We start from the raw sequence: 12,304 nt of genomic DNA, 5'->3' as shown, positions 1-12,304 counted from the left end.
ATACATGGTCCTTACCACAGCTCTGTAACTGGCCCTAACAGGCCAATTTGGGTGTGATCACAGATTTTCTAATTTTGAAACACTGTGTGTAAGACTTTCTGCACATTCGACACACGTTGCTGGAACCCAGAAGGAAGCATCTTTTCCAAGAACTCAGAAATGCTAAGAAAAGTTATTCTACCTAATTTTCTTTTTAAATAAATGCAGTCAGTTAATTCCAAATAAACGTTTCTCTGTTTTCCACTTGCCTGTTGGTAAAGATAGTATCTGTCATTTCCCTCTGGGATTTAATCATTGTTTTACTATAATCATAACATTAGTAAGAAAGTTTATCTTCCCCTTCTTGATATTCCTATGCTTTTGCAACTACTTTGGTGTAATAATGCATGGTCACAAAGTAAACCAGAAGGTTCTCTTATCCACCGTTTTTAATACTTGGTTTATATTTATGAATTCTTTTTTATTATTTTTTTTTTTCTGTTGAGAGATGTAATGTTGTAGGAAAGTGGTTGGAGGGTTTTTTTTTTGTCTGCAATTGTTTGGATTTTCCAACCTAGATATTTTGTAACAAAGAATTTTCTTGTGAACGTCTTCATTCATCATTGGGAACTTGGATTCTATATGAAAGCAAAACTTGATATTTTTTGGCCTAAATTTGTATTTTGTTAGTCTCACATTAGGCAATTTTCTGATAGTAAGTAACAGCCATCATCATAGGAATGCTTCAGCTGAATATCTTGGGACTAGATCTGAGCTCTTGAATGTTTTTGCTTATTTTTCCTCATTGAACTCCTTACTCAAAAGATGTTTTGCTGCTGTTGGCTGGTCTGCAGTCTCCGATAGCACAGACAACTTACAATTGCCTGGAAACAGTCACTTCTTTTCAACACTTCTCAAGAACACATTTGTTATCGTTGTCACAATGCATGCTGGTGTTTCTCCTGGATTAAATAAAGTTGGATCTCATATTGATCTAAAGCTACAGTGCATGTACTGCCAGTCTGCAAAGTGATGACTTTGTAAAGTGTTTTTTAATGCAGTTACTTTGAACTACTCCTTTATTTCACAATAGATTTACCACGTTGTCTGTTTGAGTGACCTAAAGCCCAAGCCCCATCACACAGCCGTGATGGATGGATGCAGTTGAAACAGGCAGCCCGGCAGATCATATTTGCCCCATGAGGCACGCGTGGTGTGCAGGGAGGTGTTCTGGTGGCACCCACTAGGCAAAGGAGGTGGCAGACAAGAAGGGGCCACCAAAGGTTTACATGTAAACTCTCTGGGGAGGTTGGCTGGCCATGTCTCCGTCCCTTACCATATTACCCCAAGAGAAAATTGTTTTCTCCCCAATTTCTCTCCATTATTTCTAACGCAATTCAGTTGCCGTTGTATTCCCACCTAATTCATGCTTGCTGTATTCCCTGTGTCCCAAAGTTTGCATGACATTATTCCACAAATGCTTCAGCCTCTGTTAAATCTTAATGAGCAGCAAAACTGACTTGAATTAACCGGGTCTGACTCTATCAATATTTTAACAACATAATTTATGACTATATGTAAAAAGAGACTTGTAATTCAGAGAATTATCCACTGTTGTATAAGGAGGGGGAAAAAAAATCTCATTATAACATTTTAATGCCTTTCAAGGCTTTCTGAAATTAAGTTCTCCCTTGGTTATACTTGCAGTCAGAATGATTTTTGTATTTTTATCTTATTTCTGTCTCATCTCCAACCTTTGTAGAAAAGCCCTCCGGACCAGTGGAATGAAACTGGAGAAACCAGTAGGTTGTTCCTGAAATTAAGGACCAAATTGTCATGCAACTATGTGTCTCTACAAGGAACTAAGAGTCTGTTAAAGCTCCCTTGTTCCCCGATATTTACATTTAATGGTGGAACTTGCTTCTGTTTCCCCTCTTATTGAGAAGGCTTTGTAGCACAGTAAGGCTAATACTAATCACTTCATCTCTCGGGCCTGGGAGCATCATGACTAAACTATTTTGAGCCACATTTTCCTGGCTGCCCTCAGCCCCTTGCTCAAGGATTGTGACAAAACAACAGCAACCACAAAACAATTTCTGTTTATGTGACAGCTGCTGCTGTAAGTTATATTGTGAAAGTATAATACAACTTTTATACAGGTTGTATACTTATATCACAGCAAGTATAATACTTGTCAGGCGACAAGTGTGACATACTTAAGGCTACCTGTGGCTTTTCTTTATTGTGTGTTTTCCTATTGTAATGTTTTGGAAAATACTTTCTCACCCTAATGTAACCTCTCCAGAATTTTCACCAGTGTTATTAAAAAATATTTTTGGTGAACATGTCAAAGGGCACATCTGCACCCAGAGTTTTCCAATCTGAGGTCTACCATGTCTAGGCTCGGTTACAGCCATCTTATCAAAATCTGATGAACTAGCAAAGAGGGAAAACAAAGTCCCTGCATTTTCTTCTCTGAAAATGTCAGCTCCGTGCATCATCCAGAAAGCATTAATTAGGTTTACAGGGTACCAAGAAAAAAAAAAAAAAGAGTACAAATGTTGAAAAAATTAATTACTTTCCTGGTCGCTTTTCAGGCAGTTATTCCCCAATATTAAGCATGCTTTAAGAAAAGAGCTGTCCTACAACTGTTAATTCAGAGTGGCTTCAGAAAGCAGACATAAAATGCTGCATCTCTTTAGCAGTGTACCAGTCTTTCCAAACTATGAATAGCGAAACTGTCACTACTTATGACAATTGTTGTGGCATCTTGGAGCCATCTCTTGGCCTTCACCTTTCTGATTGATTTACCATGACCATTTGAGTCTTAGTGAAAGCACAGTGGTCCTGGAAGGCAGAAATTCTACTCTCAAAAAAATAAGAGTCTCTTTTTTGAACTGGACCTAGGCAGAAGTGCTGAGGTGTTTACAGCACTGGTTTTGTGTAGTTTGTGAAATTGCAGTTTGGCATTTGGCTTGGAACAGGGCCAAGCCTATGAAATGCTTCTTGAAAAGCCAGCAGCTCCCTGACTCACCTTCAGACTGTATCAGCAATACAATGGACAAAGTCTTGCAAAACATGCAGACAAACTGTGCAGATTTTTGCATTCAGGTTTTTATTTCCGTGCAACCCTAATTTAAAAAAAAAAAGTGTTGTTCATGAGTGCAGTTGTCATCAAGCAGCATCTGCAATCCTATTAAGAATGAGAGATAGGGATCGTTATTTTTGCATGCTGTTTGGAAAAAATATGAATGGCTATTGCTTTGAAAAACTTTTCCTATGTAGGGATTGCGATTCGAATCAGTTGTTTACAAAGGAGAGATGTGATCTGAGCTCAGCACAGAAAGCTTCAACCCTCCAAGTCTTTCCCTCCAAAGTAAATAAAAAGAATTTATATGAATAGATTTTTCAGGGAGTATATGGAACTTTATGTCCTTTTTTGTCTCCTTGGAAGTGCTTTGATTTGATGCAGTAGGCGTAGGGCAGTAAACAGTCATACACACTGGCATAACAAAAGCACAGTGTAAGATTCAGGTTTCTGGTCCCAGAGACTCAGTGATCCATTTTCCAGCTTCAGTTCACAAGGTATTGTTTCTCCTGCTTTATTTCATTCTTAAATTTCAACTTAAAATAAACCTGTAATACATCACAGAGTTTGGCTGAACACATCAGATCTATTAGCCAGAATAAGAACTTTTCTGAACTACTTGTGAGGGCTTGTAAAATCTCTTTTTGGGCTAGCTCCCTTCTCCCACTCCTACGTTAATTAATTAAAGAGCAATGTGCTTGTGTAGTCTTTACCTTTCTCAACTGATAAAATGTCAGGTTAGAAAAGCTATTAAAGATGACATCTGTGAATAAGTTGGTTATATCTACCCATCTAGAAGCTGCAGGACCAAACATATTCCACATTATCATGCTGCAGTTGAAATAACTATTTTAGGAGCTAATGTTGTCCCATGGTCAAACAAATGCAACTGCATTGTGGGCTTCAATTATTTTAAGTGTCTTGAGTTTTTGAACACCTGCTTTTCCTTTATTGACCTATTCATTTTGTAGGACCATTGTTACCTCATAAAATTACAAACAAATTCTTTGTTCGGTGAGTAAATATTAATAGTATTACTAATGAATATATTTTAATAAGCTGAAAATCTGCTGTGTTGCCAGTTAGTATATTAGAATAATTTATAAGACAATTGACCATCTGCCAGTGATATTCTATGATGTTGGCTGGTCATATCAATAACGGTAAATATTGCCTCCAGTTGAAATGGCTGTCATTCACAGTGTAATTAAATTTTTATTGTTTGTGCTCTTTGTACAGCCCCACAGCTTCTCTTAGAGCTTCTATTAAGAAAATAAGATCAATTACTCAGTATAAGTGCTCTTATTTTTAATAAGAGAATGTTAATCTATGAATCTTACATGCTGACAACTGTACTGCAGTATCTTGGCTCTCCAGTAGTTTAATTAATAAACAGACATTTGCTCATTTTGCCAGAGCAAGTTTATTGGTATAATGAAATAATGTTTTACTGATGAATGAAACTCTCCGAATCTTCAGCTTGATTAATTTCTTAGCATGAAAATGAAGTGGATTTCTTTTATCAAACAGGTTATTCTAAGGTGAATTTAATGTGTTTTGTCTTTTCCATTAACACATTTCCACATAATTATTTTCCTTGTGTTCAACTTGCAAATAGCTCTTTGGAATATTGCAGTTGTAAGCTTTTTCAAGTTTTTTAAATGAGGTGGTCACATTTTCTATTAATATTTTCTGTGACTTGATTCCACTCTGCTCACAGACATACTGAAATGTTGCCAAAAATTGTAGACAGTTAGTTGAGGTCCTTTTACCCCAAATCGTCTTTGCTGCAGATAGCTTTTAAATGTCAGTGAAAGGTGAAGCTTTAGAATATTATTTAGAAATATTACATGTTGTCTTTTGGACGATACATGCTATTTTCCCAGGTTAGAAGAACTCCTTTAACAAGGAGTTAAAACAAAAGTGGATTTTCATGTCAAAGTCGTAAAATGTTTCATGAGTCTTGGTTTGTACAGGTAAACCATGAGCATATACATTTCCTAGGACAAATATATGTTAAATTTAATTTGAGTTATAATTCAGTTCATTGTTATTTTTCTGTACGTCGTTTTCTCTCTCTTTCCTGTTTCCTCAGTCTGTCTGATGTTTGGAGACCTGAAGTTAAAGAACTCTAATTTTTTTCAGAACCCTAAAGGGAAGTTTGCTTTTGTTACTCATTTCTGGGAACACCTGTGCACTGTGGAGTTTAATTGGGCTGCAGCTGGTGCCACTGACGTGTGGAGCGAGCAGGGCTTTGCAGTCTGACTGGAAATCTTGACATTGTGTGTCATTGGCTGTTTCCTAAGCTATTACTGTACCTACATAAGTTAGAAGGTGTTCTGATTTGCGGGGGTTTGCATTCTCTGTTGACTGATATGGCTGGTGTAGGAAGATCAATGCTATGAGTGGTGAGCATATTGCACACCAGTGCAGAACATGTCTGCTGAACGCTCACTGAGTTTAATTGCTCTTTGGAGAAGTTACGTGGTCATATTACAATCACTGTAATGGGGTGATCAGCACCTTAAAAATGCTGAGAGTTTTATGTAGAAGGGAGAGGAGCTACATGTTGTCTGGCTTTAAAAGTGTGATTGAAAGCGCGTTACCTGTCTCCTGACCTAAGGAGATTCTAGAGGACCGGGAGAGTGAAAGAAAGGAGGAAAGAAGCTGAACTTGTGCACTGATATGCTGATCAGAAAGAGAAGAAATCTGAAAACAAAAGCAATGTAGGGTTAGCATATTAGGTATAGAATGTATTAAGTTTAGAAATGGTAATAAATCAAGTAGTATTGAACTTAAAATATAAGAATTCTTCGGCTTATGGGATGAATAAAATTGAGTAAGGAATTCAGGGTATTGTCCACTATGTGTAAAAGATGGCGTACTCTTCTTTTTTTTTAACACTATAGGTTTGCTAGCTATTTTACACACACAGTAATATATGTTTCTGCTTGAAGAAATTGCAGACAGTGGCCCAACTAATAAATCAAGTTTACCAACTTTTGTGGTTATGTTAAAAGCAGTTCAAAGCACATGGTACACCCACGTGCCCCCTCCCCTCACAGAGAAGAGAGCATCTCTGGCGTGGTGGGTGGTATGTGATAAAGCAGTGGGTCTGGCTACTGTCTCTGGTCTGCTGAAGAGCAAAGGCTTAGCTTGTACAGCTGAAATAATTTCAGCAGAAAATTCCTGTGGTGGCCCTGAATTACCACAGACGGACTTAGCCATTGGCACTTTTCGAGGACGTGCTGCCAAAGGACCAGCTGCTTCCTGTAGGAGACCTGCCATCTGGAGCTTAGAGAGTGATCCCTTTGATAGATGTCTCTGGCAGTGAACGATTTGCCGCATGTAATTTTTCCTCTTTTCCTTTTTTTTTTTTTCTTCCCTGAATTTTTGGAGGATTTTATACCGTAAACTTTGTGGAGAGGTGTTAAAAGCTTTCTCTTCTCTCTGGGTTGACAGAGGGGGAAGTTATCTGATTAATTGTTTGGGGTTCAGCCTTAAATAACTAAAGTTCAAAGTTAGAAATTGTGGCAGAGGACTGAGGGTCATGTCAGAGACTAGCAGCCAGAAAGTACATGAGAGGACACAGTTTGATACAAGGGAGGTGAACTGACTGTGTTCTGGATAGGGAGCTATTAAGAATGATTTTGTTTGGTATGTGTTTAAAGACTTAAGAGAAAGAACTTGAAACCTGCTGAAATCCTCTGTTGAGCTGGAACTGCCAAAGAAAGCAATGAACTTGGGAATGATTTAGACAGGCTTGGCTTCAAGTTGGATAGATGGGTTTCCAGTTCCACATAAAGAAATATAGAATAACAATAACATGGGATAAAGGACATAAAAGGGGAACATGCACTCACTAGCCAGAAGTTAATAAATATTGGGCAGGATGTCAATGTTCAGATAGGAGTAGAAGAAATTGTAAAATCCCTGTGCTAGAGAGCAAAGTACTGAGGCTGCCTTCTTGTGGGTCTAACTGCTGCCTCGAAATAATATCTAATACAGATCGTTTGTGGATCGACTTCTTCCTAGCAGAGCAGACCCGTGTTTGAAGCGTTACACAGAATGTAAAAATGCTATAGAAAAGTAAGAGGGAAAGCCTGATACTTCTTCATGAAGTAATTTCACATGACCTTTTCCCGCAGTTTAGTTCCAGCTCAGTTTATTCTGAAAGGGCTCCTGGGGCATAGCAGGGTCCACGTGGTGGCCACCTCACTGTGTGGCTAGGCGGTAAGTCGTTCACACCTTTCAGCAAAAGTAGAATTGGCTCCCTGGGAGTTTCTGTTCCAGATCTCTTCGTTGTTGTAATAAACTTTCTTTAGGCAGTACAGTTCTGAAACATCCTCTTGAGCAGCAGGCTCAAGTCTAGGAAGCTCAGTCTAGGGCAGAGCCGGTCCTTTTAAAAGCAATCCTGGGCTTATCAGTGAGGGCTAGAAGCAGGAGGGCAGAGCACTTCAGTGGGTGCAATGGTAAGTCAGCTGTCCGTGACTATTTTGCCCCTGATTTGCTTTGTGACTTTGTTTTGCGACTTTGCTTTGCGACTTTGCTTTGCACTTTTGTATCTCTGCATCATCTTGGCTACCGAACTGAAGGTTACTCAGATAAAGACAGCTCCTTGCCATGACTCTCACAAGTCCTCTGACAATAGGACTCCGGTCTTGCTCAGGGTGCGTACGCACTACTTTCATTTACAGAATCTTTGCGTAAAAGACAGCTGTATCTTTTCACAATGGTATCAAGGAGTTTATAGAATTTGTGCTGAAGGAATAACACTGAATTAAATCTAAAGCTTTATTTTACCTGGCTTTCATGTCATACGTAGCTCTCATCCTTTATGATATGGCAAAATAATAAATAATTGCTGCAGTTAATTAAAAGTGGAAGTACAATTGAATTATTCCATTCTCTGGAAATGCTATTTATTTTGTAGAAACTTCAAAACGAGAGAGATAATTTCTTTTATATAAAGGTGTAAATAAGTTATTAGGGAATGACAGGAGAATTCATCACAACCTTGTTTTCCTCTTTGAGAGCTTCAAACTCTTGTTTTGAAAACAAGCTTGTACAAGGCTCTTGTACTTTTTGGTGGTATGTGGGCCTGGCATAGGAAAAGAGCAAGTGGGTATTTACAGATTATAACTCGGGAAGGAAATTACTTTTGTCACATGAGGGAAGCTGTGCCGTGCTGTAATACAGGTGATGGGTTTGGAAATGTTTTTTATGAAGCTTTTGTTGAAAACAGAAAGCAGTGTGTGTCTTAAATGTCTTTCCAACACGTGGTCTAACACGGGAGATGTGAGAAATGCCACTCCATGAGTATTGGCCTTGAGTTTCAGCCTGGCTGGATCTGTCTGCCTGTACCAGAATAGGGCTCAAAGCCGCTTCTGCCCAAAGCCACCTTCAGTGATGCAATAGTCTTACTGCGATGTCAAATTTCAACATTATTCCTTTGGCTGTGGTTGCTGCAGTTTTAAGACATTCCCGACACTTTTTACCCGCCCTCTGTGGAAGGGCTAGTAATGCCACAGCAGGAGCGAGTGGATAGAAATGCATGTCTAGACTGCCATTCCCCCTCCAGCAGTCATTTTTGTGCTCCGGTGGTGAGCTGCAGCCACTGAGCCCGGGGCACGCGTTTGTTCCTGCTGCCGCTGCTGGAGGTGCGGTCCTTTGTGATAGCAGCAGCAAGCAGGGGCAGCGCACTCAGGGGAGGCATTTTTGTGGCTTTTTCACGTGGCATGCAGGGGATGAAATTCCCATGCCTTGCTTTCTTGCTCTTGTTAAGAAGAGCGGTTCCTGACTCATTCGTATATGACGTTCATAAAGAATGACAAAGAAAAGCAGAGGTAGAAATCTACATGCTCTCTTTTAAAAGTCTGGAGGCTGGTGGAACATATTTGGGAAATAAGCCTCTATGATTGCCCAGGGTCTTTATACCCTCCCCTAGGCATTTGGTCTTGACCGCAGTCAAAGGTAGGATGCTGGATTGCCACAATTTTGCCTATTTCCTTCTGTGTTCTCTTGTTCATAAGCAGCAGGCAGAAAACTTGGGAAGTCTGTACGACGGAAGCAAACCACAATGGAAATTAAAGGAGGAGCAAAAGATTTGAATTCACTGAGGTACAAAATGAAAACAGAAGTGATCGTACCATTTTTATTTATTTTTTCTTTTTCCCAAATGATACTGCCAGTGACCCTGCAGAAGACATAGCAATAGGTTGGTGATAAAAAGTTAGAATTAGGCCTGCAGCAGGTGAAATCAAAACAAATCAAAGTACCAGAACTATGGACATTGAAAGCTAGTTGAAGATGAGAAATATTACTGTTTCTGGTTTTGTCGAAAAATAGCAAATAATAAAAACGCATATTTCTAAACTGTAACATAAATACCTTTTGACAAATGTTAATTAATATTCCATCTTCTTGTGTCATAGCAGCTTTCCATTTGCAGTGTTAAGAGAGTTTTGCAGCCACTTGACTTTACCAACAGGGTGTGTCAGATTTATCCATCAGTTGAGTGACTGCCACCATGAAATGAATCTGGTTACAGATGTGGGCATGTGGGAAAAAAGTATGCTTTTAAATTTTGACTAGAAGAAGAATAAGAAAATAAGAAAATAATTCAATTTTAGTTCAAAGAGAATTTCTGGCTGAAAGGATTTGTCTGGCAAAGTTATCACAGAAGTGGAACTGGGAATGGAAGCTGAAACTTAAAAGTAACAACTTGCTTGTGTTATGAAAACTGTTATATATTTTTATATATGTATATAGTTTGTCAGGTGTAGTTCACATATTTTCGTTTCTTATCCTAAGTTTATGCTAATAACAGCTGCTTTATTCCAGCACTGTAATTGTTTGATAAGAAAGGCTTTTTCTTTTATCAATTCTTCATCAGTTTTTCTTTTCCCTTTAGGCTGATACAGTAGGTGCACTGTTCAAGACGTTATGCTAAATAAAATAAAAAAACCATTTGTGCTATGCACCTCCTGTAATAACTTGCTACTGTTCTTTTCCCTCAGCATTACTAATAAGAAAAAAATCTATGATGGTCTTGTAAGATGGGGTTTGGAACGTCTGTTTTCTTTTATGTGTACTCCTCACACCTACCGTTGCAAAACAGGCATTCTTCGCTGTAAGTGATATTTGTTGATGCTTAAAGGTTCAATGAATAATTCAGCCCCTTTACCCCTCTTGCTTTGCCATACACCTATTGAGCTCTCAGAGCAGAGTCATATCAATAAATTCTGACTTGCTCTACAGCTCCAATTTCATGCTTGGCCTTTCCTAAGATATATACAAGCAAAAATAAATAACTGAAAGAAAGAAAATATCTGTACAAATTGTTTTAGCAAACCGCGTGTGCGTGTAATAAGCTCTTCCCATACCTGCTAAATTAAAACGGATTGTTAAAGGAGTCTGATTTTTTTGATCAGGCAAACCCTGTAGTGTTGCAACTACGTCTGCTGATGTGTGGGTGAGAGTGCAAAAGTGTAATGAAGTTGCAGAACCCTGTGGGTGCTATGTTTAAAGGCGATGAGCATGTCACTGTGTAAATAAAGTGTATGTTATGGTGAGAAATGGAACTATTGAGTCCCGCGTTTTGGAGGTTTAATTTCTGCATGCGATGATTGCAGGCAGGTAGATCATCCGTACGTGCCTCTAGCTTTTACGTTGTGACAAAATATGAACCGACTTACCTTACCTTTAATTGTCAACAGCTTTTGCAACTTGTTAATTCACATCCTCTTTAGTTCACTGAAAGCTAATTATGCGCTGAAGGGCCAGCAGGAGAAACAAAGGATTTTATCCATCTGTGCAGAGGAGTTGTCCACATTGGAAAAGTGAGGACTTTTTTAGGAAGCGTAATGTGAAAAGTAGTTCCTTCCTCAGTGTAGTCGAGATAGTCGTATCTAGTCTTACATCAGAAGGCAGAGATTTCTTCTTGGATGCCAGAAGCATTTGGAAACCTGAATACCCTTGCAGTCAGTGGGATTTAGGGATCTAGAGTCTGTTATAAGCCCAGGTTTTGTTCTTGTAGAAAGGTGGATGATAGGATTAACCGCAACCATTTGAAACAATTGCAAATGGAAAGGTTTGTTGTCCTCAGTGAATAATAAAAGGTGTTTATCATCATGCTTCTTAACCTTGCCTTAATTAATGAGTGTTTATTAAGATTGATTGCCTGCAATGACTGAATAAAAGAGAAATATACTCCTATACCGGAATAGATTATTTAAAAACTTATTTCCAGTGGGCTTCCTTGCGATTAATTTGTTTCAGTGGAGTAATCATTTGGACTCTTCTGAAGCTGAAGATCTGTTGGCATTTAAACTAAAATTTCTGCTTTTTGCTCAGTCATCAACTTGTCAGACAAACATTTTACAGTTGGAGTTGTTCAGGGGAGAAAGAGAATGTCCCTTTCAAAAGTGCTGTTTATCTGTGAAAAATAAATTGTAACACTGATTGAAGAGAAAATATAATAAAGTACTCAAAGTATACCTTAAAATCATAGTTTTTCCCCCTGTGAGGAAACCAAAGGGATTTGATTCTCCTAAATAAACAAAACCTCTGGCTACAAATGAGCTACCCGTAATGTCTGCAGATTTGTGAGAAGTTCTGTTTTTTTTCTCAGTACTACTACGAGGCCTGGGCTGCTAAATTATTTGCTAGACCTCAAGGTATATTTCAATATATGGTTCTGTTCCTCCTCTTCCATGTGAAAAAATACTGTTGACAAAAGTTGCCAAGAAAAATCTTTTCTAAAGCACAGTAACAATTTGGATACTAACAGTGCAACTTCTCCCCATGTGCCACAAGAGATATAATTATTTTAGGGTTTTCCTAAATGGAAAGACTCAGGCAGGGAGGATAAAGCGTGAAGCTTATTTATTTAGTGTATTATTTCACAAAGTTTAGACGTCCTCATTTAGGAATAAAGTGTATTTAATATTCCTGAAGATGATTCAATGCTTCAGTTTGCTAGTTGTTATTTTCAGCGAGACCTTCATTAGACAACAGTACCTCTACTGTATATTGCACTGGATAATTGAATTGATGCTTAGATTAAAAAAAATCATGGTTACATAAAAAATAGGTACATGGTTATAAGCAGTGTCACATAAGAACTTGTAAATATTTTCATTTTTGCTCAGGTACTTTAGGCTAAAAATGGGAACAGCTCTAATCTCATTTTGTATTTTGTTGTTTTTTTTTTTTCCCAGACTTTTAGTATCATTG

The 12,304-nt window shown here is 38.4% G+C and overlaps 1 protein-coding gene across 1 annotated transcript in view; it reads left to right on the top strand.

The window, feature by feature from the left end:
• The window catches only part of CCSER1 (coiled-coil serine rich protein 1), a gene marked incomplete at its 3' end in the record, with an annotated part of 718,149 nt that overhangs the window by 622,352 nt on the left and 83,493 nt on the right, over positions 1-12,304 (top strand). The window lies entirely within an intron of this gene.

Source organism: Vanellus vanellus (genome assembly GCF_965231255.1).
Source record: "Vanellus vanellus genome assembly, chromosome: 4".
NCBI classification, from domain to species: domain Eukaryota; kingdom Metazoa; phylum Chordata; class Aves; order Charadriiformes; family Charadriidae; genus Vanellus; species Vanellus vanellus.
This window is presented reverse-complemented; position numbering and strand designations above follow the sequence as displayed.